Raw genomic sequence first — 26,732 nt, 5'->3', positions numbered from 1 at the left:
CGCAGGGGCGGCGACGTACCTGCATCTCCTGGATGAGCTCCTGCTCGTCGAGCAGCACCACCTTGACGTGGAAGGTGCGGATCCTCTTGCAGAAGCAGCGCATCCTGCTGGCTGACTCGGGCGACTGCGGCTGCGACGTTGGCTCCGGGCTCGATCAGCACGCACTCTCGCACGCGGCAGTAGCTAGCACTGCATGCCGGTCCGCTCGGCGCCGCGCACAGCACTGCACTGTCCTGAGGCCGGGATCGCCGCGCCTGTCGCCGCTGCCGGGGGGTGGGTGGTGGGCGGTGGGCACCTCTTCACCGGGCACGCGTCCTCTGCACACAAAACACGACGCGCGTTACGCAACAGCTCACTATCACCACACTCATCGCCGTCACCACTGTCATCATTTTTACCATCACCATCAACACAACCATCATCATCATCATCAACATCAACATCGTTATTTACTGACTCACTCATTTCTACATTGTACTGGTACAATTTTAAGTAGGCAGTTTAGGTTTTTATATTGGTAACGCCACGTAGCGCTCTGTATGAAAATCACTGGCTGCGCTGTGTGCAGTCTGTGGCTGGTCGGCGTTCTTGTAATATTCGCTATTGTAGTGTTGGGCTGTTGGATGTGAACAGCGCGTAGCGTTGTGCAGTTGGAGGTGAGCCGCCAGCAGTGGTGGATGTGGGAAGAGAGATGGCGGAGTTTTGAGAGCGGATGATCTGGACGTGTGTCCATCAGAGAGAGTAAATGTGTAAGGCTGGATGTCATGAACTGCCGGCCGGGGTGGCTGAGCGGTTCTAGGCGCTGCAGTCTGGAACCGCGCGACCTCTGCGGTCGCAGGTTCGAATCCTGCCTCGGACATGGATGTGTGTGATGTCCTTAGGTTAGTTAGGTTTAAGTAGTTCTAAGTTCTAGGGGACTGATGACCTTAGAAATTAAGTCCCATAGTGCTCAGAGCCATTTGAACCATTTTTGATGTCATGAACTGATATATATATTATGACTATTAAGGTAAATACATTGTTTGTTCTCTATCAAAATCTTTCATTTGCGAACTATGCCTATCAGTAGTTAGTGACTTCAGTAGTTAGAATCTTTTATTTAGCTGGCAGTATTGGCGTTCGCTGTATTGCAGTAGTTGGAGTAACGAAGATTCTTGTGAGGTATAGGTTATTTTTAGTCAGGGCCATTCCTTTCTAGGGATTATTGAAAGTCAGATTGCGTTGTGCTAAAAATATTGTGTGTCAGTTTATTGATGATGTGAATAAGTAAAGAGACAAATGTCTGTGCACGTTCAGTTTTGCTCAGCTGTTTGAAAATCAAATAACGTAAGGGGTTTATCAGCACAATCATTCATAAATTTTTCTAAGGGGAGGTTTCACAATGATGAGACAAAACATAATGAACATCGGGCATTACGAAACTGAATTCCGCTTGTTCCCGTTTCGGACACACGACGCGGAAAGGAAACTATTCGTTTTAGGGTAAGTTCAAAGCACTTTTGTTTTGCCTGTTGGTATTCCGCTAGCTACAGGTTTATTTATCGGTTGTTTTTTATGTGTATTTGCATATTGCTATTTGAGTTTACATATTGTCATTTGCTGACGGTGAATGAAGCTGTGGACGCTAGAAAACGGACTGCGAAGTGGTAAAGCAGAACATTTCCGACATATTCTTCTGTTTCAGTTCAGTAGAGGGATGACAGCAGCGGAGGCAGCCAGAAATACCTGCGCCCTATATGATGATAATGCCTTTGGATAGAGAACGGGCCGGCCGGAGTGCTGAGCGGTTCTAGGCACTTCAGTCTGGAACCGCGTGACCGCTACAGTCGCAGGTTCGAATCCTGCCTCGGGCATGGATGTGTGTGATGTCCTTAGGTTAGTTAGGTTTAAGTAGTTCTAAGTTCTAGGGGACTGATGACCTCAGATGTTAAGTCCCATAGTGCTCAGAGCCATTTTTGAACAGAGCACGGCAAGAAAATGGTTTTCTCGTGTTAAGGAGGATCGTCTTGACATCTCCCCGCGTTCAGGAAGACCTTAAGGGTTTGATGAAGCTCGTTTAAACGCGTTCCTCCACAATGATCCACATCAGTGTACTCGAGTACTTGCAGATGTGATGAACTGCGATCATTCAATCATCGTGTGACATTTTCATGCACCGGAGAAGGTTAAAAAATCGGGCGTATGCGTACAGCGCGCTCTAAGCCAAAATCACAAAAGTCAGCACGTGGTCATCTGTCATCTCTGCTTGCATATCATCAGTTGGCTCGTGGACAACGCCAACCATTCCTACTCTGTATCGCCACAAGTGACGAAAAATGATATCTTTATGCTAACGTAAAGAAAAGAAAGGAACGGTCCACCCCAAACAAATCAGCAACTCCCCGTACAAAGAGCTACGTGCATTCATAGAAGATAATGTTATGCACCTGGTGGAACAGCGCCGTTTAACGATCACTGCTGACATTTACTGTCACCAACGGAGACGTCTTGCACACACAGTCCAAGACCAACGACCAGGAAGACTGCGTGGAGTGATGCTACTCCACTATAACGCCGGCTCGCATTCCGCCAGACTATAAAACGCTACACAGGAGATGGGTTGGAAAATTAATCCCCACTCACCATATTCACCTGATTTCCCGCCCTCATATTTTCACCTCTTCCACTCTTTACTGAACAACCTTCAACGAACTTTTGATATCTACAGTCGCGGATTCGAAAAGTTACGCCAGCGTTGGCGTATTCCTGCAAATAGCAAAGAAGAATATATTATTGATGACTAAGGTCTCTGTTAAGCGTTTCTATTGTGTTTTTAAACTTTTGAAAAACGCCACTTATGCACCAACCCAATATATATGCTGAGCGGGATGAATAAGGAATCATTGTAACGACGATAGGGGCCCCAAATGGGGGAATCCACTGACATAAGTGTCTGACGAAGGACATATTTTTAATGCACAGCATGGTCGGGTGAATCGCGGACAACACCTGTGGGATCAGTTTTACGCTATGGAGGATACTGACCTGGGCTTCCACGAAACGTGTTGTATTAATCAAAGGCACCATGACAGCTACGGACTACGTGAACATTAATGTGAAAAACCTGTATGCTTCCATCCTAGATGTCTTCCCTGATGGCGACGGCATGTTGCAGCTGGGTAACTGGTGGTGTCTCTTGCTACAGTGCCTTGGTCGCCAAATTCGCCTGATCTGAACTCCACGGAACACGTCTGAGATGCTATCGGTCGAAAGCTCCACACTCACTCACCATCGGCCCGCAATTTATGGTAATTGCATGACCTGTGCGTGGACATATCAAAGGTGGAGCATCGCGCTATTAAGAAGCTGTTCACAATACTATCACAAACTTAACTATGCACTCCAGACATACGACGAACTATTCTGCAGTTCCTAAAAGTCAACATTTTCGTCGTTTGGCTGTAATTATATCCGCTACTGGGCACTTTCCCACCTGCAATACATTCCTGAGCATATGAAAAAAAACTTGTTGCTCAAACATCCGCATTACATGTCGTCTTCAAATATACTCCTTTTGACATCTTTTCGTGACGTCCTCTACTAATGATATTTCTAATTGTAAAGACATCAGATGGTGTGTGGGTGTATGGGGGCGTGGGAGGGGGGCAGTCCATTCTGGGTGTGTATGTGCGAGTAGGTCCGATATCGTATCTCCCAGCTTACTGCAAAGCAGTTCCTCCAGTACAAGATGATTTACGCCCTGGTTTATATCCTCCTAAGATCAAGAAAAGCGGTAACGCATCGTGAAAACGTTATCGTCTTATTTACACGTATACAGCAGTTGTAACGAACGCACGCGCACACACACACACACACACACACACACACACACACACACCTAGACCTAGAGTCTACAAGTATTTTGAACTATTTATTCAAGTTGTAAAAATATCAACTTGGTGCAAGTAGCAGTGGTAACTGACTTTTAACTGCTATCAAGATCTGCATTGGTTTCTCTGTGTCAGTTGTGGGAAAAATAAATCTTCTGACGTGAAAGCCCACGTTGGGGCAACAGCTGGTTCAAGTCATGTCTTTTCTATTCCCCCTCTGGAGTAATAAATATTTCTGTCAACTTTTATTGTACTCGACCGATGGATTTGCATAACACACTTTATCCAGATGGACTATGAACCAATCACCGGTGTGAGGTGTAAACAGAGAGTAAAACAGTGTCCAGAACAGTAGTTTATTTGAGCGGCGACGCTTGTACTTATCAATGTTGAAGCTTGTTATGCGAAGGCACTAGTTTGCAACAACTCGTGTGGCTTTTCATCTTCTAGAAGATTCCAGTAATATCTCTTTAGTATTTTGAACCGCAAATATGATAGTAAAACCCTGTAACTTAGGCACGATAAACAAACGTTACACAAGATATAAAAGAATGGGCACAATATTTTGACTTTGTACAAATTTCGGATATTAGTAATTAGCACCCTCTAACATCTTAAAAATACACACAGCAAACAAGAAATATACAGAAAAGTTTTCATCGTTCCGAAAATTGATTTTAACTCGATAGTAGATGTGATCCTCAAGGAAATCGTTTGTTCTAGCTTTCTCTCCCCAGTGTATTCAAAAGGTGAACAGGCCAGTAAACAAAAATTGTATCGAATTTACAGTCCACAGCAATTAATTCGTGATATGTAAAAATGAGAGCGTCAGAATACAGTTTCCTTTGTAGTGCATGAATTTTGTCATACTATACAAATAAAAACGTCTTTATCTGCATTGTTTTCTAAGGGTACAAACTGGGCAGCAAACGTTTGTCGGTTACGATTCGAAGTATTTCTGCTTTGCAACACCTAATTTCAACTGTCATAATATCGAGAATTCAATATCGCTATGCGGTTAGAGAGAATAATTGCTACACTAGGAAAGAAAACAAGAACAAAGATTGCAGGACCATAACAGACACAAACTGGAAACGAGAGCCAGCGGACAGTATCCGTAAAATCAAATAAAGCGAAAGTAATTACGCAGCGATCCAAAGGAACACTAGTGAGTTTCATTAATGAATTCGTGTCCACCGATTAAATTAAACGATATCACTCCACATTTTCACTGTTTCGAGTCCGATCCGATAACGTTGTTAATGTATACTGTCGAAGCAAGTAGATATTTAGCACACGAGACGCAATAACATAACTGATCGGTCTGCAACATGACTGCAGGATAAAATGAGATGATATTTAGGAACGATCTGCATGTGATGACTCGCGACCTTCCATAGACTTCTAGTATCGTACGCTATAACACATGTGCCAAATGATGAGGACTTCAAACACAGGATAACAAACTTGTAGCTACTTACAGTAAAGGATGATGGAAAACGCCAGTTTAAGGCCACTGAACAACACATTAGATACGAGGCAAAACAGACCGTATAAATATAAATTACGTATTATTCCTATAGATTTTTTAAATAAGTATATTTTTAGGAGTTTCATATCACAGCAATTGCTTGGTTTTAGCCGATAAGACGCAATTCTAAACAGAATGCGCCCGTATGCTACATACGTTATTTCGCTTCTTCCTGTTGTAGACAAGGATGGGGCCATGAAAAAGAGCCTTTACTTTTTAACCCCGCCCATGCACATTATCTCTTGCGTTCTGTAGTCTTAGTCCTTACGTAAAAGGGCGGGGCGGAGGAGGGGGGCTAGCTGGAAGTGTTGATAAACGTCGCCTCGTCATATTAACAATACCAACCGCCCTGCATTCCTTGTTTTGTACGTAACACACTTAAAATCTACAACTGACAAGTAGAGAAAACGAACACTTGCGTGTTTCATGCACTCTAAGTTGATTTTTTAAATCCACTTATGCATATAACAGTTTATTCTGGACAAATTTAAGTATGTGTTCATAGAAAACAGTAGGCTGCAGTGAGTTGAAACACAGAATGGAGGCCATCGTACTACTGGTCCAGCACCATTTTCTGTTCGCCCAGAAAGCCTAAACGAAGATGATCGAGATGATTCAAGTTCCTCGTCCTCAGTGAGCAATGTGAGGCACAGAGAGAATAAAAAAATTCAGCAATTGTCTGCAGGGAAGTCAGAATAATTCCTTAAAGTTCTCCACTAGTCTGAAAGCTGACACACTTTGATGTCTCGGAGGCACACGAGCCGGGCGAAACACAACACTTACCGATGCTGTGTTTTCTAACCTACCTCTCCCTTGGTCATAGTGAGAAAGGTGCTTCCCAGTACGATGACAGTTGGGTAGTGAAAGTTAGGTAAAATGAGCCTCGTGGCATAATGCGGTATGTGAGTGTGACAGTGTGGCGTTTTCGCCTGTAATTGGCCACCTGGGAGGGAGCAATTACACAGGTGCGCCGTGACCCGCTCTCTGCTCCAACAGCTAGTTACGGCTCGCTCTAGCCGCTGTGCTCGAGTTAACCCTGCTCGCTGACCTACCCGTCACCGCGTTTTCTCACGCTATAGGCTCTGCGAAATTAGTCTAGGGCGGCGACCGTTTCACAAGCAACTCACACGTAGCGTGGCCTCGAGTCTCCTTAACATTTGCCTCATAAGTTTCTAGAATATGTTCCGTGATTATAATCATTAAATACAATAATAATAAAATACTAGCATTTACTTGTAAACTGGACTGCATTCTCTGCATGATATGTCCTACTGAACGTCGACCTCTCTAAAATTTTATTAATGATTTAATAGGTAGAAACAAAATTTTCTGCAAGTGTTAACGCCCAAATGGATAGTTTCAGACATCCAGTTTTCTAAATATCAGTTTTTTTTAATGGAAAGTCTTACTTTACTTTAGGCCGGTATTACACTATCAAATTTCTTTGCCAAAGATTTGATCAAAGAAGTGATCCAATATTCCGTCAAATATATTTGACAAAGATCTTTGACGTAGCGCTAGAAGGGGTATTACATTGTCATCATATTTTTCGTCAAAGTTCAAGATGGCTGACAACAACAACTTGTTAGTAATCACAGCAGTTGCATGTACCACAATTGCACTGTGTGCACATGCGGAAGAGAAGTTGGGGGAAAAAAAAGTAAATATACCTGGGTGAAGCCGTAGGTTTTACGACGACACGATAAAAGCATTCAACAAAACTTGTTACGTGAGCTTATAGTTGAGGACGTCAAGTCGTACATCAATTACTTAAGAATGGATGAGCATACATTTCTGTATGTGCTCAATGGAGTGTATCATCATATCACAAAGCACAATATTCACTTAAGAACTGCTACATCTGCAGAAGACAGGCTCACTGTAACACTCCGATTCCTTGCTACAGGAGAGGGTTAGGTTAGGTTAGGTTAGGTTAGATTAGGTCAGGTTAGGTTAGGTTAGGTTAGGTTAGGTCAGGTCTCCAATCTTCTTAATCTATTTTTGTATTCAGCGTGCCTCACGTTGTAAAGCTCCTGAGCAGCTTCATACATCTCTATTAATGTAGTAGTTGTTGGCACACATCAATTGTATTTACCGGCAATGTTTATTAAAACACTACAGACGACAGAATGCTGCAGCGATGCTAGCGCTCCATGTGGTAACATGTCACATTGCGGTGAACAGAAGACAAGCGACTTCTTTGATCAAATCTACAGCGAGGCCCTAGATTTGATCAAATACTGGACGACATTTGACACAGTTCCCTATTACACCATCAGCTATCTTTGACAAAGATATTGGACAAAGAAATTTGATAGTGTAATACCGGCCTTACAGCATTATTAACACCAGTGGAACGATCACCGAAATAAGAAGGGAATTTCATCTACTTCTACATGATTAATTTGCAATTCACACTTAAGCGCCTGGTAGAGGGTTCAACACCCATCTACATGATTATTCCGCTATTCACACTTAAGCGCATGGGAACAATGAATATTTACTAAATGTTTCCGTGTGAACGCTGATTTCTCTTATTTTATTATGATGATCGTTTCTTCCTACGTAGGTTGGCGTCAATAAAACATTTACGCATTCAGGGGAGAAAGTTAGGGGAATTTCGTGAAGAGACCTCGCTGCAATAAATAATGCCTTGCTTTAATGGTTGCCAGCCAGTGTCGTCTGTAAAACCGGTGACGTCATCTCGTACGGATCCCATACCGCACACAGCACTCTAGCGCGGGACGCACAGGCATCGTGTAACCATCTCTTTGGTGGATCTGTTGCATCTGCTAAGTGTTCCCAGCGTTCTGCATTTCTCACAACATTATCTATGACATCATTCCAGTTTACGTTGTTCATAGTTTTTATCCTCAGGTATGTAGTTGAACTGACAGCCTTTAGAATTGTGTGAGAGCTGGAAGCTTTCGTTTACTCCCATATATACTGTGGTTACTGTCAGACATTAACACAGGTTTGTACATAAGAATGCGTTTCTTCAAGTAATGACATTTATCGGAACCCGAGTTAGTGTAACTTGTCTAAACCTGGAGCAGAATAATAAATTGATTGACAGCTACGCGTAACTGTGGACCGACGTCGTCTCCTCCCGGTTTCCTTGCTAAGGCACAGTAAGGCTCCGGCAGCAGCAGCAGCAGCGGTGTCGCAAGAATTACGGGTGTAAGTGCTCCGTTAACTTCCCATTAGTATTATAACTTTCCTAACAAACTGTCTGTTAGTTTCACATTCATTCCGTAAAAGAAACATACGGCACAGAGAAACCAACCCGAAAGAACAATTTACAACAATATACACAGACTGCGGTTGTAGAGAGAGATGACAACTGTGCGCAGGGCAGGCCGTGTGACCAAATTCGTGCTCTGGATGACTGTTGCTACGGTAGCGGAAAGAAATTTAAAAAATAGAGTAGACGGTTTTCCAAGATATGTTTATTGATTTAATATGCTCTCACACATTTATCCACGTGAAAGCTTAACAGTGTCATCGCATCTGCCTCAGACGGACGAGCAAAATCGCCAATATTGCTTGCGAGAAGCTTGAATAACGATCTCTGTTTACAGAAAATAGAACCAGATGGCACTGAGTGCTTCTAATAATGCTGGTACTTGTCGTCCCACACAAAACGGAAACTTAATTGTCCAGATATCTAATGTTATAATTTAACTCCATTAAATAATACGCGTTTTTTGATGGTTATTGGGAAGAAATCCCTCGCGAAGCGTTCTTAGGTCGTCAAATTTATCTCGTCGTGTCTCTGTCTGTCAGCAACAATAACTGCACACCTGGAGACGCATTGAACAGTTCACATAATTAATCCGACCTAGAGAATCAGCAGCCGATACCAATTTCTTATTTTCTGCAGCTTGTTGAACACAGTTGATCATCAACTAGGTTGTGCCTCTGTCTTTTTCGTAGCGTTAAAAAGATCAAGGGTGAATTTCTATGTCACTTCCGAGACGCGCCTGCTAGGCAGCAGCACCTCACAGATAATAGAACAAGTTTGGCCACAAACGGCAAACTCAAGTGGCTACATCCACATCCTGCTATGGGGGGGGGGGGGGTATTTGACCGAAAAGCCTGAATGTTAAAATAATTTTGTGCAGCAGTTTTGGAGCTCGCGAAACTGGGAGTCAGCCAGCAGCCATCGCGAGATTAAGACGGGAGTCGTGGGCCATGTGGGGCAGGGCTGTGGTTTCGAAAGTGTTGCGTATACGAGGTCGGAAGTGAGTGGTCCTCAGCGATCAAAGAAGTTGTTGTTCTGCTACGAAATATTAAAAGATTTGACAACATTTTCCATACATGGGTGCGAAGGGCTCCGCTGCTTTCCAGTCTTGTGAGGAAGGGTACGGCTCAATGAGCGAGCACGCTAGATGGACAGAGGTCTCATATCAGAACACGGAGACATCGGCTATCTGGAGGTAGTGTTCGAATAACGTGGCAGACTTGTTTCAAGGCAAACTTCTTGTATTTCTGGCTGCATACTTCACCTTTTTTAATTTTAAATTTTTGTTCAGTTTTAGTTGTGGATATGACACTAAAAACTGTTTGGAGACGGTGTTGTGACAATTTGCGGGGTTATTTTCCGGCCCAGTGGTCCGATCGGAGAAGCTTTTGATTACTACGAGACATTAATTACTGGTACAGAAATTCTTCAGCTATCGCTTTGGCTTGAGAGACCATGCGAGTCCTCTACACTCTGTGATACTCCTGGCTGTGGCCGCCAACATTTTATCTTGCTAGAAGCTCGCCTTGATGCAGCTTGATACACGTGAAGTAGCATATGGTACAAAAGTGGAGTGACGTACAAGCAGCAGATGGTACAGTATGTACTATTCCCGTGGGAGAGTCCACCAGTTGTACTGAACTTGCTTCTGATTGGTCGGCACATTTGGGTGGTAAGCACCAAAACGCCTAACTTCTCTTATTAATTATTTATATACTTTTCATTGTATTTAACTCTTTTTTCAGTATGACTATCTCTCATGATTACCCTACGATTCTACCGTTTTTGTTTATTAAATTTCGCTAGTTTCGAGAAACAGAAGAGTAATGATATTACAACCGAAGTGCTTCGGACACATTCGGGTCGCTTTGACGCGCCTGGGAGACGAAGTACTTCGGCTGCGCTAGTCACTCTGTTTCGGGTGTTCTTCAGAGCCGGACGTATATCTCTGTTCCGGAAGGACATTTCGTACTCTATATCGGAAGTTGTCAGAAAAGTTACCGTACTATTATAAAACCTAAAACAATGGCTCTGAGTACTATGGGAATCAACTTCTGAGGTCATTAGTCCCCTGGAACCTAGAACTACTTAAACCTAACTAACCTAAGGACATCACACACATCCATGGGCAAGGCAGGATTCGAGCCTGCGACCGTAGCGATCGCGCGGTTCCAGACTGTAGCGCCTAGAACCGCTCGGCCACTTCAGCCGGCTATAAAACCTAGATCGAGTGTTGTAAAAGACAGTGTAAAAAGAGATATTTTAAAATATAAACAAACAGGATACATTAATGAGAGGTGTCGCCTACCATCATTGTCAGTACTACAGATCTTGCTCTCTGTAGATACAGAGACTAATCTGGGCAAGTAGCATTCCACAAAAAGCGCACAAACACAGGTTCAAGTTCGAGATGACAGCATAACAGCCTCCGCCGAAGCAGATCCCACAACCGACGAGCCGTCTTCTGCGCTGGGGTCACAACTTTAGAAGACGACAGGTCGGTGGAAAGAACGATGGACTCCTATTGAATCTCTACAGATCTCTCCAGCTTCCAGATCTGACTTCCAACACGACAACATATAATTTTATAATTCCTCCACAAATCATGTCTGTCCCCGGCTTTCGTGGTCCACTCTCCTACTGCCAAGTCCATCGTCTCTGTATCCCTCATGTTCTAACATGTGGCAGCAAAGAAGACTTGTAGCTAACAAAAAGTTCTTACAGAAATATTGCAACGAGATCACAATCACAAATTAATGAGAATAAACACAGTACAAGATCTTGAGCAAGGCATTCAATGATGGCAACCGACTGATAGCTCACGAAGTATCTTTGAAAAAAAATGGTTCAAATGGCTCTGAGCACTATGGGACTCAACTGCTGAGGTCATTAGTCCCCTAGAACTTAGAACTAGTTAAACCTAACTAACCTAAGGACATCACAAACATCCATGCCCGAGGCAGGATTCGAACCTGCGACCGTAGCGGTCTTGCGGTTCCAGACTGCAGCGCCTTTAACCGCACGGCCACTTCGGCCGGCAACTTTTAAAAGAATAGACATATATAAATATTGGGGAAACGTTTTAGCGAGTAGAATAAAACGGAAACTGAGATTACGGCAAGGATCGAAGCGTCAAACAGAACTTATTTTAGATTACGAGATGTGCTGTGCAGTAAAGCAGTTTCGAGAAGTTTTAAAACCAGACTATACCAAAGTGTAATTCTCCCAGTATCTCAAAAAGGATCCGAAACTTTTACATTAAGGAAAACATACGAACAAAAACTGCTGGTCTTCAAAAGAAAGATATTAAGGTACAGAAGTAGTTACTATTTTAACCCTGTCTCGCTAGTCAAAGTGAAGTTTGTGACCCTTATTTCACTTGAAAGCTTGTGTAGCAGTCCATAAAAATAAACCTGGCTCGCCGACAAACGTTTCCGGGGAAGTCCAAGCAGCTGAATTCGCGTAATTCGTCTCGCGCACCGCACGGCGCTGAAAGTGCACGTGTTCTGGCCGCGGAGTACGATTTCGCGCTCCGGGTAAGGACGAAACGAAACGTTTCAAATCCACCTGCCCTAGGTAGACGGAATGTACCTCCGTCAGCTAGAGTACAACGACAGGACGGCTGGGCTCCGTCTCGGCGTGACGAGCCGGCTGCCGCGGGCAGGGGTCGGCCCGCATCCTGGAGTGCCTGCCGTCTGCGGCTCTGTATTCCAGGCAGGGCCCGTCCTTCCGAGAAGCAGCGCGCCTCTGCAGAGGTTCGGGTTCCCAGCGGCGGCGGCGACCACGCAGCCACTAACAGTAGCCACCCAGTGGTCAACTCTGAGCACCGTCGCATCGCTTCCCTTCCGACGAGGATTTATGGAAGCTGCAAATAAAACTCAGCCCAATATTTCTCGCTACATCTCATTTCTTCCATCCTTTTTTTTTATGACATCTGTGAGCAATGCGTTCGCGACAAATACGGGGTCTTTCACGAGGAATGGTAAGTATTGTACGTGGTGGTAGTATAGAAAAATTCAAGTAAAACACTCCATGTAACATGTAACCAAGTTTTCTTGGTTACAGTGATATAGCTGTATCAATGTAAGTCATAAAAAAAAACAACACAGAAAGTGATAACCAAACGCAAACTATTAAATTCCTAGCTGATAATAATAAATTCCCCCTCTGTCTTGAAGAATGCACTTTCGAATACTCTTGACAACACCACGTGTGGCTCAACTGAGCTCATCGCATTATGATACTGCTGCGCTCGTAAATGTACTCCGAGACTACCTGAAAGAGCTGCACGTTGTCACAGATGGAATTCAAGAGAATCAACTTTGAACTTATTTGCCTTTGTTTAACGCCTTCTATGAGTATTTGAATTATTTTCAAATAGCTCTATCTCTGTAATCCAAAAACACTTAACAAATATTATGTGGAAGATTTCATTCGAATTAGTTTACAGTCCCACCTTCTAAAATATGCACTACTCGACGATGAACGCCCTATGTTATCAATATCTTTCATTTCATTTTGAAATGTTACAGTACATTTAACAACGTTTCAGTTTTCTTGAGATTAAAAAAAAATCGAGTGCCTGTATGACTAGTCAATTTACACCTGGTCTGGAGAAAATGTACGCGAGTGCCAGAATCCTGCAGAAACAACTTCTAGTACACGTTTTCGACATACGACTTTATCACGGTTTTGGTTCGTCACGATTCTCCAAATGTTTTCAATGCGAATGCATATATGGTCTCTATAACACGTCTACGTCCAATACCTACTACTGTCAAAATATTACCGCCCGCATCTCGTGGTCGTGCGGTAGCGTTCTCGCTTCCCACGCCCGGGTTCCCGGGTTCGATTCCCGGCGGGGTCAGGGATTTTCTCTGCCTCGTGATGGCTGGGTGTTGTGTGCTGTCCTTAGGTTAGTTAGGTTTAAGTAGTTCTAAGTTCTAGGGGACTGATGACCATAGATGTTAAGTCCCATAGTGCTCAGAGCCATTTGAACCATTTCAAAATATTACCTTACCGATGCTGAGATGACTCCATATCCAACAAAACTCTATAACAATTGTCCAGTATCACTAGGAATTATACATACAAAGGTCTTTTCTCATACTGAACGCTACTGAGCAATGTGTTTATTAGCTGCCAGTTGGTACTAGAGGAGTTAGCTTTGCATAAACAGATACCTGCACGACATCAAAATGGTCGGTTCAGAGCACTCGAGGTCACTCACAACGCTACTGTTCAATCCTTTTTCATTGCTGGTGTAGTATACTGTGCTCATAAAAGAAGACAATTTACAGAACATTATTCGAAGGGGCAGAATGCAAAATGGCAGTCTGAAAAGTAAGCTATCATAAAAGTATTTGGCTTTTTAGGCTAATGGAATTATAGAAGGCTATCATCAAACTATGCCAACGTATGATCTCCCGATATATTGTTGAAAATGGGGAGACGAAGATCAGGGTTTACTGTCACGTAAACGACAAGGTTATTGTAGTCAGAGCACAAGATCGCATTGGGGGAAGGGCGAGGAAAAAAAGCAGCCATGTCCTTTTCAAAGGGATCAACACCTCCATTCGTCTTAAGCGAATCAGGAAAACCTAAATATGGACAGCATGTAGGGGATTTGAACTGCAGGCCTCCGGAATACGAATCCAGTGTACTAATCAGTGCAACACATCCGTCGGTATATACAGGGTGATTCAGCTCCCCCTACCTATGGGTTTTATGCCACCCATAACGCCTTCAAAAACCATGCAGGAGATTTTCATATTCTCTCACTCGCTATGCACAAACTACAGTATTAGTCCCGCAGTAAAAATGAACATGACCTTTTTGTGGAAAATTTAGTGCAGTCGAATTTCCTACTGGGGTACGTTTTCGCTGGAGACCTCGGTTTTCGAGTCAATCAAGAAAAACACTTTTGTAGGTCTCTTTTGTATATTTTTCTTGAATAATTGGAAAACTACGGCCTCTAGCGGAAACATATCCCAGTACAAAATTTAACTACATCAAAGTTCCTACTAAAGAGTCCTATTTATTTTCTCTGTAGGACTAAGAGTTTGCCCATAGTGACTCAGAGAACCTTAAAATCTTGCTAATGCTGTTTAAAAGTACTGTGGATTGCATAGAGCCCATGGTAGGGGCAGCTGAATCATCCTTTGTATTGGAAAAGTATAATATTACGTTCGAAATAATTAATAAAATTACCTGTTTAGGCGTACAAATGTCAAAAAATGGTTCAAATCGCTCTAAGCACTAAGGGACTTAACATATGAGTTCACCAGTCCCATAGACTTAGAACTACTTAAACCTAACTAACCTAAGGATATCACACACATCCATGACCGAGGCAGGATTCGAACCTGCGACCGCAGCAGCAGCGCGGTTCCGGGCTGAAGCGCCTAGAACAACTCGGTCCAGCGGTCGGCTGTACAAATCTCCAGCTATTACATTGAGATAATAATTAAAACACACTCAGTTCTCCTCTTCCAGTGGAAGGAGATGCGCAGACCACCACGTAAAAAGAAGAGTTCTTGTTTGATTGTGTGCTGGTGCCAAATACACCTGCGAAGCCGGCCGTTGTGGCCGAGCGGTTCTAGGCGCTTCAGTCCGGAACCGCGCTGCTGCTACGGTCGCAGGTTTGAATCCTGCCTCGGGCATGGATGTGTCTGATGTCCTTAGGTTAGTTAGGTTTAAGTAGTTCTAAGTTCTAGGGGACTGATGACCTCAGAAGTTAAGTCCCATAGTGCTCAGAGCCATTTGAACCATTTTTGAACACCTGCGAAATGATGTACAAGCAAAGTAGCTTTCCTTCCTTCCTTCCTTCCTTCCTCTCTCTCTCTCTCTCTCTCTCTCTCTCTCTCTCTCTCTGCGCGCGAGCGCGCTAGTGTGTGTGTGTGTGTGTGTGTGTGTGTGTGTGCAGCTAGTTTATCATCAGAGGCAGCATGTATTCAACCGGACACACATCACCGTCACGGTTGGGTCGAAAGAAAAATTATTTAAGAAAATCAAGAAGAATGTGATACACCATTCGCGTTCGCGACCTATTGAACTCATGCCTGCTTGTTTGTACGTCTAGAAAGGTTATGTATTCTCCATGCAATGGCAAGTCCCAAGATCTTTGTAACTCTCCTCAGAATGCGGTTAACCATCAACCTGCGACGCTGGAAACCTTTAAAAAATCCGTCTAGTTGCAGCTATTTTTATAAATTATTCAATTTATGTTGTTAATCAAAAGATTAAAATTTTAACCTTCATCTTTTTTCGTAAATAAAAATGTAAGGTGAATGTGTAATGGAGATCCTGCAGTGGGTTAGAATCGTCCTGAAAGACTTCCCGGTGTGTTTCACACCTCCCGTTCGGCCAACGTTCCATGAAATCACGCTGGAGGTCGGCGGAAAATCCAGAACAGCTGGTGCGCGGGCGGTGTTCGCAGAATCGGTCGGCAGTGTGGTCACACAAAGAGAGCCCAGCCAGCCACGCCGCCTTTCTGGAACAATCAGGCCGCGCAGGCTGGATTCTGTCCGCTACTCTATCTTAATTGCTGCACGCGCGACGGCTGGAAGCGCCACCCACGCACCACGTATGCCATACCAGGGACTGAACTTTACGATACAGGCTAAGTGCTTGGAAAGACTTTCTCCCCTTCCTAGCGCATACTCTCTCGTCTAGTCTCATGCACTTCGTCGTTCCTTCTGTGTCCATGTCTGGTGTCCTTTGTCAAAGGTAGTAAACAATCACTCAAAAATTTACTACTACTTACATTTCTGAAAAAGTAAATATGTGCTTGCATTATCAAGGTGGTTCAAATGGTTCTGAGCACTATGGGACTCAACTGCTGAGGTCATTAGTCCCCTAGAACTTAGAACTAATTAAACCTAACTAACCTAAGGACATCACAAACATCCATGCCCGAGGCAGGATTCGAACCTGCGACCGTAGCGGTCTTGCGGTTCCAGACTGCAGCGCCTTTAAGCGCACAGCCACTTCGGCCGGCGCATTATCAAGTGTCCCATAAATTATTTGTTGCTTTTGCTGAGAGTTTAACACATTGCTTTTTTGTCTATTTTCTTTAACACTTTCTTCTGTCAAATGACACGAAAAAGGAGATTTCTATGATTATCTTACTGACCCTTTGACACGTCAAATTTTAAGAACAAGGGAACCGATCACCTTTTCTGTCATTTTCTTTCGCTATAGCACGGTTCATGCCCATTCGCCTGTTTCCAGACAGCTCAGCTCTGTTACACATTCATTATTGTTCTATCGAGAGCTGCGCGAAAGCTGCAGCTACTCTATGTGAAGTAGCCACTTAGGAACATCATGATCCCCTCCCTCCGTTTCATTTCATCTTTCAATAAGCCTGTGCCATCTAGTGGGAAAAGTGGAAGGCAAAGAATGTTAGCGACCATAGAGGGAACAAGAGAGAAGGGCGGTTCTGAACAGAAAGGGAGAGACAGTACGAAGCAAAGTAAGAAGGAGTCTTGTTGTTGTCGCTGCAACACGACGTCAAGCGTCCCCTGCAGGCCCCATGTGGGCGTTTTCTCTTTGCTGTTTATTAAGGGACTGACCTGCAAGATTCGCCCGCGCCCTCAGCAGTTGGAACGAGCGAGGACATACTCTTCATCACCTGACTGGAGACTGCATTTATCCCACTAATACGTTAAATGGCTGGCAATATTACCTGCCGCTTCCGCAGGAGCACACCCACAAACATGAAACAATTGTTACAGGTGAACAAACAAACAACACAGATTATGTCAATAAACAACAATTCAGTCATTATTTGACCCCTAACGATATTGAAATCAATTCATATGACGTGATTAATTAAGTTAGATGCAGTTTAAGTTGCTTGTTCATTTTTTCTTCGTCTGTTTTCTGCTTTTGTGCCAGTTAATATCATACAACTGCGTTGTGCAGAATGACTAATTCGAAGTTCCTCCCCATGTCAAGGTGTATCTGGTTTGCAGGGTCTGCAGGTGAGTAATTTCTTGATGAATAATTAGGCATTCGATTTCAAAGGTATTTTTTGCAGGATGTATTCTTATAGTTATCCAATTCAAAGCACGTTTCTGCACTGCGGAATGTATTTAGTTAGCACGCTATTGGTAGTGTGAGAGTTAGGAAAAGCCATAGGGAGCCGTTCCTGCAGAACGTCTTTAGGTAACCTAATATTAGAGTCATGTATTGAACTTAGTATTTCATTTTAGTTGAACTTACTTTAGTGCAGTAGGTATTAATCCTTTTCTCTATTTTGAAGCACATTATTACGTGCACCATTAAAAACTGCAAGGTGTCAGATAGTTTTTCAGTATACTAAATCAGTTTGTTTGTGCCTGCTGTGAAATCCAACTAAAAAGTAACTACAGCTATGTGCAATTTATCTTTTACAGTTCCGAATTTCTTTAACGATTAACTGGATTTTGGATATCTTCCTTTTTCCCATTTCTGAGTGAAACAGTTTCAAATGTGCTAAGGAAGGATAACGTCAAGTTACTGATAAGGTACACAGATAAAGTAACATTTTCGTACCTGTTATGCTTAAAAATTACAGTTAGTAATAGTGTGGTACCGTCCAGAGATCACGGTACTACACCAAAGTCGGTGACGCATATCGATACCACAGGTGCTAGCGATGCCTCGCTGCAATTCGCAACGACGAATCGGAGGCGCAACTGAAGACCACATCTCCTGTCTCAGCATAGCAGTGCGCTCACACTGAGGCCAATACAGTGTCGAGTATGCAGCAGCTCAGACTAGTTTGTGACCTCAACTTCAACAGTCAACACCATCTAGTAGAACAGTGTTAGTTGAAGACTCAGAAGAACATGTAGTTGTGTTTATATTGAACGTTGTACTTCAAGAGAACACGTTGTGATTGTATACGTCCAGTGATTCTTTCATACTCAATGACAGTTGCGAATATTCTATACTCTAATGCGGCAAATAACTGTCTCAAGTAATTTTTTAATCATTTATGTGATAAAGTGAACTAATATTTCACCTGTCGTAGTTAAATAAGAACCATCTCCCGGAGGAATCGAAGAATCCACAGTTGTGGTCGGACGATTGAGTTTCGTCTGGTCACAATAAACAGTTCAATGAAAGAATTACTCCGACTTCTTTTTTTAAAAACTTCTTTCAATTTGGAATTAATAAAGATGCTACTTCTTCCAACGATTTGTAAATGCAAAAGGCAAATCACTTCAAGTACTTGGTGTTTTTATAGCACGGCAAAGTGGGGAGTATAACGTAGTCGGTCCCCGGTAAGAAGTGGGAGTCTTGGGAATGGCTGGGGACGCGCGGTACACCGGAAGATGGCCGGTGGACGTGAGAGTGCGGGGGCGGGGTGGGTGGTGGGTGGGGTGGCGTCATGTCCGCAGGAATGTCACGCGCGCCGGCCGGCGCGTGGCCTGCACGCAAAGTCGCCGCATTCTCCGTGGGCGCAGCCTCTGTCCCCCAGCGGAAGCATGCTTACCAACTAGGCTCCGCCACTCACCGTACAGAGCATTCGTCGAACTGCTGTCGCGCCACTTTGAAACGCTTCAAATTTGCAAACCTATTCACAAATCCTGCGATTCATTTGAGGCTTAGCAGCCTATTTACGGGCTTATAATGCTTGTAATTAAACACAAGACACCGAACACTTGCATTAATATAATTTATTTATTGTAGATCTGAAAGTTGCCGTGGAAGCTGGAAGGATGGAGTAAGAAGATCGGCGAGGGGGCGAGGATGAAGCGTCGTTATCTGCAGATATCTGACGCGGTGCTCAAGCTTGCTTTTCAAATTTCTTCATTGTTTTCATTCGGAAGCACCTCAGTTAATCCGTATATTCCGGCATAGCTCGGCCAGTGATCTCATCCAATTCTGATGATATATCTACGCACCCCATGAAAGCAATAACCACTCAGAAAATATCTAAAAGAGGAACATTCGTCTTGAAAATCACTGTAACAGCTGTCACAATTTGTGGTATACATTCTTCTCTGAAGTTGAGGCATAAATTGAATCTTCATACAGCCGAAACCATGAACTACAGATTTTACGTTATCAAGCTGTAAAATACTTCAGAAAATTAATAAGAATCATATTAATGGAAAGACGGCTATTAATTCTAGAGCTGGTTTCCGGGAGTTGCAGCTGCTATGGTTCCCTGTCAAAACTGGCACTTGTAACGCTAATTTAGTATGTGTATGATGTACTGATACTGACAAAACGTATCGCCAAGAAACACTACATTAATCCATATTTAACGCAGCCGACACAGCCGGTGACTTCTTATTTTCTACATAAAAGATATGAAATTTACAGTTTAATGTCTCGTGCACACCGACATCTATAGGCATGCAGCATTAGCACCTACCACCGACGGTGAGAGATACTACACCAAATTTGGAGTAACTCTGTTGCAGAGCACACTTAGAGGATGACAATTATTAAATTATATAAAAAAACGTAAATTCGTTACGAATTAGGGTGTGTGCACAGTTTATTCAAAATGTAAACGTCGCTACAGATATTCGGCTTTAGGTTATGACATGTTCGATGTGCCTGCCATCATTGGCGATGATGTGGAGCAGTCGAATAGCGAAATCTTGCACGATCCGCTAAAGTGTCGGAACATATATGCTGTTATGACCTCCTGTTTTCAGCTCAGCAATGGTTTTGGGGTATTGCTGTACGCCTTGTTTTCAATATCGCCCCACAAGAATGAGTCGCATGTGTTCAGATCAGGAAATATGGCAGGCAATCGAGTCCCATGCAAGCGGCCTCTGGATACCCCAGAACCAGAATGCGGGCCCCAAAGTGCTCCTCCAGGATATCAAACACTCTCCTGCCACGAAAGCGTCGAGCTGCTCCTTGCATGAACCATACTTTGTCGAGATCAGGGTCACTTTGGTTAATGGGGATGAAATCATGTTCCAAACGTTCACGTACCGTTCGGTATTCACCGAGTCATCAAGGAATATCGCACCGGTTATTTCGTGACTGGACGTTGAGCGCCACACAGTCTCCCGCTCAGGTTGAAGAGACTTCTCGATCGCGAAATGCGCCAATTTTGCTTTTTGCCGAACCCATCCAAATGAAAATGGGCTTCGTCGCTAAATCAAACCATACTGAGCATGCTAATTTCCATTACGCCCCGCGGCCAATCGTGGAATTTTAACTTCCTTACGCAAACCGTTCAGAAGGTATGGCAGTTTTACTTCATATAGTTCAATAATTGTCACCCTTTACATACACTCAAAATGCATTCATATTTTTTTCCAGAAAAAGTTTTCACTCTGCTGTGAAGTGTCCGCTGACTTCAAACTTCCTGACGGATTGAAACTGTAACTAACCGGGACATCAACCTGGCACCTTTACCTTTCGAGAGCAAGTGGTCTACCTATTTACAAGGGGAACTAACGAAATTCCCCTCACCGATTTGATTCATATTGACAGGATGCGTAGGGCACGACTAGGACCTCAACGTATGTAAATAGGAAGACGCAACTCTTAAGCCGATTTTGAGAAAATCTAGTTTGTACCACCGGTAGTTGTCAAGGAATTCGTAGCTTAGTGAATAAGCGCTTAGCTTCGTAAGCCGAAGTACCATGGATCGAATCTCGCTGCTGGAAATTTTTTTTCATTCGCATGAATTCTAACGATAGATATAATTACGGCTGTACATAGTATCTATTTAATGATTCGTTTATTAGTTTCATAATCTGTAACATTAAAAAATGAAGAAAAATCTTTTCGTAAGGTTGATTGGTTGGTTGTTTGGGGAAGGAGACCAGACAGCGCGGTCATCGGTCTCATCGGATTGGGGAAGGAAGTCGGCCGTGCCCTTTCAGAGGAACCATCCCGGCATTTGCCTGGAGTGATTTAGGGAAATCACTTTTCGTAAGGACATTGGAAATAATAAAGGATACATGAGAACATTCACTCAAACCAGTATAGTCATTTCATTTATATTATTGAATCAGCGTGGAGCACTGTACGTATCAGGATGATGATGATTGTAGAAACTTGGAAAACAACAATTACTGCGACATACAGCACATGCAATGGACGCCGAATTATTGCATTTGCATGATTGGAGATCACAAATCTGATATGGGATGTATTACAGCTCGTGACATGCGCAAGAAACGTAACCAACAATACAAAATTACATTACAGAATGTGTCCAGCAAATTTAATAATAAAGCTTTAGTTCTTAACGCGATTAATTCGCTTCATATTGTCAGTTCAAACAGCGTACAAGAGTAATATCGAAAACATCTCAATCGGTGTCATAAAAGGCAGGCCGTAAACGCTGATTTGAGCTCCATTAATTTCAACTGTAATAACAAACACTGTTCGAACAGGCCTTGAATGTCCAACTGTGCCGACCGGCCGCCGTGTCATCCTCAGCCCTTAGGCGTCACGGGATGCGGAAACGGAAGGGCATGTGGTCAGTACGCCGCTCTCCCGATCGTTGTCAGTTTAAAGAATATTTTTACTGTGTTATGGACTCTCAATTCGTAACTGGTCTTTAGTATTAGCGGCTAGTCCTTCACGTATATACGTGAAAAATATATTATCGCGTAAGTGCAAGCTTTTTGTCCTACTATTCGACGTAACAGGAACGCTGTAATCACTAGCGTCGACAGAGGCCACACGCCCAACTTGTCCACACCTAACACGCACGATAGAACGTTTAATCACTACCGCCGCTGCGACGAGAAGAGAGACCATCTGAAAATTTAATTCCCTTTGTAACACCCCCACTTCCGCCTCCCACCTCTCCCCATTCCCCCTCGTGACGCACCTGATTAAAGCCGTGAAAATCCTGTAAATGTGATGTGGCAAACTTGTCGACGGTCCCTGCTGGCGCGGTGTGTTGGCCGACAACAACGCGGTAAGCGGGAGTGGTGTGGATGGGTGGAGGTGGCGGTAGGAGGAGGTGTGGGGATCAGTACAACTGATTGCCTGCCGGCTACCAGCCGAGAGCTGGCGCTCCGGTGATTGCACAAAACTCCGCACTACACACACACACACACAGCACCCCACGAGTGGCAGATAAACAAAAAGATAAATAATTACCGAGTCCTATTAACTGCCGGCTTTCACCTTTAGTTCAGTCAATTATTACGGTCTTTTTTGGGTGCAGCGCTTTGCTTTTTTGTCCCGGCCTCTGACGAGCCGTTCGCCACTCTACTCTAGTCCACTGCCCGCTCACTGCGGAAACGTCCGACCTTGCAGGTGCGCAACGTCATAGGCGCAGTAGCTCATCTAAACTATTCTGTCAATGAACACCAAAGATACGACATTGTAGCACTGATCAATTTCTGCCCTGCAGTTTTTGTTTACTACTGTGGCGAAGGAAGTTGCTCTGCTGTACACTAGACAGAGGCCCAAGACTGCAAATTAACGTTTGTGCACAACTAACGACGGTTGGTGAAGAAAAATGACACTCTAATCATCATTCATCTTGTTTCTAGTAACTGACAGGTACATGCGAATCTCGGGTGTTTACCAGTGATGGATACTCGCTTCACAATTCCGAACACGCCGAACAGCGACTGAAAACGAGGCACTATTTCCGAAACCCACTGTACATTTTAAGCACCAGTCTAATTAGGTCCATCAGCTTTGGTTATCACCAGCAGAAGAGCCCACAACTGGTGACACATAAGCGGATATCGAACTGGTATTGCTAAGTGCAGCTAAACCCTATACTACTGAGATTTTCTCGACATCCCAAGATTATGGAAAAGTCTTTTAACATATTTACGCACGTGAGCTCCTGTCTTCTACTGTGTTACCGGGCTTAACTAAAAAGACCTGTGGTATATTTCTAAGCGAAAACAGTCTAGAACTCTTAAGTTGCTGTTAACTGGTATTATCTCATTTCTTCACCAACGAAATGCGCAGATAAGATTGCATAATATATATTTCCAATCTGCACGGTATGGATGTGAAAAGTGGGCTATCTTAAATCCAGGGAAGAAGAAATTGGAATCTTTCGAAATGCGGTATATCGAACAAAGTTAAAAATCACATGGACAGCTAAATACTGAATGAATATGTGCTAATAATAATAAGTGGGGAAAGGAGCCATGGAAGACTGTTATTAAATAAAGGAACAGCTTAATGGAACATCTGCGGGGTCATTCATAATTGTTAACTTGATATCGGTAGAGTCAATAGAGTAGACAATAGCAGGGACAAGGAAAGACTAAATATGCAAAAAAAAAAGAGTGTTGAGGATGTTGGGGTTAAGTGAAGTGATCAGTGCAAGGTACGAAAATGTGGAACAGAGCAACAAATCCCTCGAAAGACTAATTTGTATATGATACAATTACTCACTGTAATAATCAATGCCTCAAGTTACGTATGCGTCGCATTGGTTACTTCTAGCTGTTAAAAGGGAAGTGATTCCCCAGGCGCACGAGAAAGACAGGCGGCGGCGTGTACGTCATGAGGCCAGGCCTGAGCTCGCTCGCTAAGCTCAGCAGACGAAATGCGTTTCTACACCTGATAAATCGTAACTGGGTATTTCCGATTGCGTATTTAGATACAAAAGATAATTGCATCTTCTTCTGGAATCTACTAATATGGAGCCTTATTGTTTATTAGTCCCACAACAATCGGAATTCTGTAGGGCTGCTAGTAACTTCTTACGACTCTACTGGTACAATAAAATTAAAATCATGCGAAAATGATTATCTGTTGCATGAGACACACCTTGTATGAAATGAGGAATGTTAATCAGAAGAGATGAAATGCTATAAACAAGCCGGCCGGTGTGGCCGTGTGGTTCTAGGCGCTTCAGTCTGGAACAGCATGACCGCTACGGTCGCAGGTTCTAATCCTGCCTCGGGCATGGATGTGTGTCATGTCCTTAGGTTAGTTAGGTTTAAATAGTTCTAAGTTCTAGGGGACTGATGACCACAGATGTTAAGTCCCATAGTGCTCAGAGCCATTTGAACCATTTTGAGCTATAAACAACCGTTATACCATTTAAGTCGAGCATAGATCTAAAACTACAGCATACCGCAAAGTTATGTATTTCGTTGTAGTATTAGTAATCGATAAGACCTAATAACAGCAGATTCCAATAGACGATACCATTCTCTTTCGTACGTAAATACCCAATTACGAGGTACGAGGAGCACAACCGCAGTTCATCTGCCGAGCTGAGCGCGCGAGCAAGCTCGTGCCTACCCTCATGACGTACGCCCTGCGGCCTGTCTTTCTCGTGGGCCTCGGGTTATTCCGTTACGACGTAGGGCGCAACTCCAGGGTATTCCGTTCCTCCTACTGCCACTCTCCGAGCAGAAACTGTGAGTAGCGCTTTCCGTTATCATCTCTCCCTTTATGATGTCATCACTGCGCTACCGCCGGCATCCCGCGAGCTACATTCTTTCCCATCGTTAAAACTTAATGTTACGGTCGACAGTACACTTGAGAGTCATATCCAGATCGATGCTCTTCAACTCCGCTATCATGAGTTTCGCTGTTAGCCGCGAGACATAGTCAACACCTCTATTTTCCTTCACTAGTACTCGAACTCTCCGTCCTAATGTCACTCGTCTGAAAATTGCGCTCAGTCGGTCAGATTTTAATGTAAGATGACATGATCAACTTGAAGGTAACCGCGATCCAATGTGTGGCAACATGTGAAAACCAAACCAGTCTATGATCACATATATTTGTTTTATCCAATGACCGGTTTCCTTCGTTATGAATATCATCACATTAATATAAAAAGGAGTGTGTACATTTACGAGCAAAAGTATTACGTTAAATTAACAAAATTATAAGCAGAATTGTTGATTCATATTATCTGAGTAGCATCTAACAAACAACATACCTGTCTATTTGAAGTTAATAAAAGAGGTGAATAAAATTTATTGCCATAATTGGCATCGTCAAGTAGTAGAAAAACATGATAAAATCATGATCATGGTCCGCGACACAGAGCAGTCGTTAGCACACTTTGTGTACAAGTGCAGTACAAACTTGTGAGGGGGCTTGGCCGCTAGGCGCCGCTGACCGTAATCGTTGTTTACACGGCGTATTACAAAGCCAAAGTTTTTAAGTTTTACATTCCACATGAACCAAAACAGGATGAGTTAAAAATGTAATTAAAAAACTGCTAGAATTTAAACGTGGGTCCACAGAAAAATGATGATTAAAATATTTATTTATTTATTTATTTGCTTATTTAGCCTGGCCATAATAGGGCCTTAAGGCTGCCTTTCAAATAGGTTTCTGCGTCGTATACAATGTATAATGAAGTTAATTGAAAACAGCTTCTCGAAATGCGAAAAGAACACAAGAACAACGGGCTCGCGAAAACAGATCCAAGAAAAAGTGGGAGGAGTGGGGTCACGGACAGAAAATAGACAGAATCAGAACATCAGGACCTCCAAACAACAACAGCATATCATACAGGAAAAACAGGAGTCCAGTGCGAATTCGTTTCGTTCGTTCAGAATTTTTGTAGGGTGGTGCATCTTTTTCCCGCAGATGTCTGTTCCAAATATTCAGCAGACGATCCTTTGGCGCAATGTGTACGCCTTGCTTGTTGTAATTTATGTCGGTTACTGTCCAAATGTAGTTTTGTTCTGCGGATGCGTATGTTCCCTAACTCTAATATTAAAATTTCCACCCGTCCGTCCAATATAAAATCTATCACAACTAGCGCAATGTATTCTGTAGATGCCAGACTTTGAAATTTTATTACATTTGTTAACTATCTTGTGTCAACGCAGCAGTTTCAGAGTATTATTTATTTGAAAGCCGCGCCTGACGGTTTTCTTCTTCAGTTGCTTCTCTAGCAGTTCAGAAACTTATCATCCGCGCAGAATTTTTGTTAGTTTTCGTTGCCTCTTACGCACTTGAGTGCTTATGTTCTTTCTTCTTTATCTTACTGTAATTCTTGGCAGTCTAATGGCAAGCGAATAAGTCGGTAAACTATTAAAGTAAAAAGAAAAAAAAGGCTCTTCTATACGGCATTAAACCAGCCGGTCAAATGGTGACCCACAATAACTTCCCTTAAAAATTGTCAGGTGCTGATAACGCCGCCTCACACGAGTACGCG

The 26,732-nt window shown here is 43.3% G+C and overlaps 1 long non-coding RNA gene across 1 annotated transcript in view; it reads right to left on the bottom strand.

Annotated features, from left to right (window-relative positions):
* Nucleotides 1-26,732, bottom strand: part of LOC124616204 — a 496,138-nt gene that overhangs the window by 336,658 nt on the left and 132,748 nt on the right. The window contains exon 2 of the long non-coding RNA XR_006979857.1: nt 20-317. This is a non-coding gene — a long non-coding RNA (uncharacterized LOC124616204). The remainder of the gene's footprint in view (nt 1-19; nt 318-26,732) is intronic.

This window comes from Schistocerca americana, chromosome 5 (genome assembly GCF_021461395.2).
Source record: "Schistocerca americana isolate TAMUIC-IGC-003095 chromosome 5, iqSchAmer2.1, whole genome shotgun sequence".
Lineage (NCBI taxonomy): Eukaryota > Metazoa > Arthropoda > Insecta > Orthoptera > Acrididae > Schistocerca > Schistocerca americana.
The sequence above is the reverse complement of the archived record's forward strand: the minus strand, read 5'-3'. Positions and strand labels throughout refer to the sequence as shown.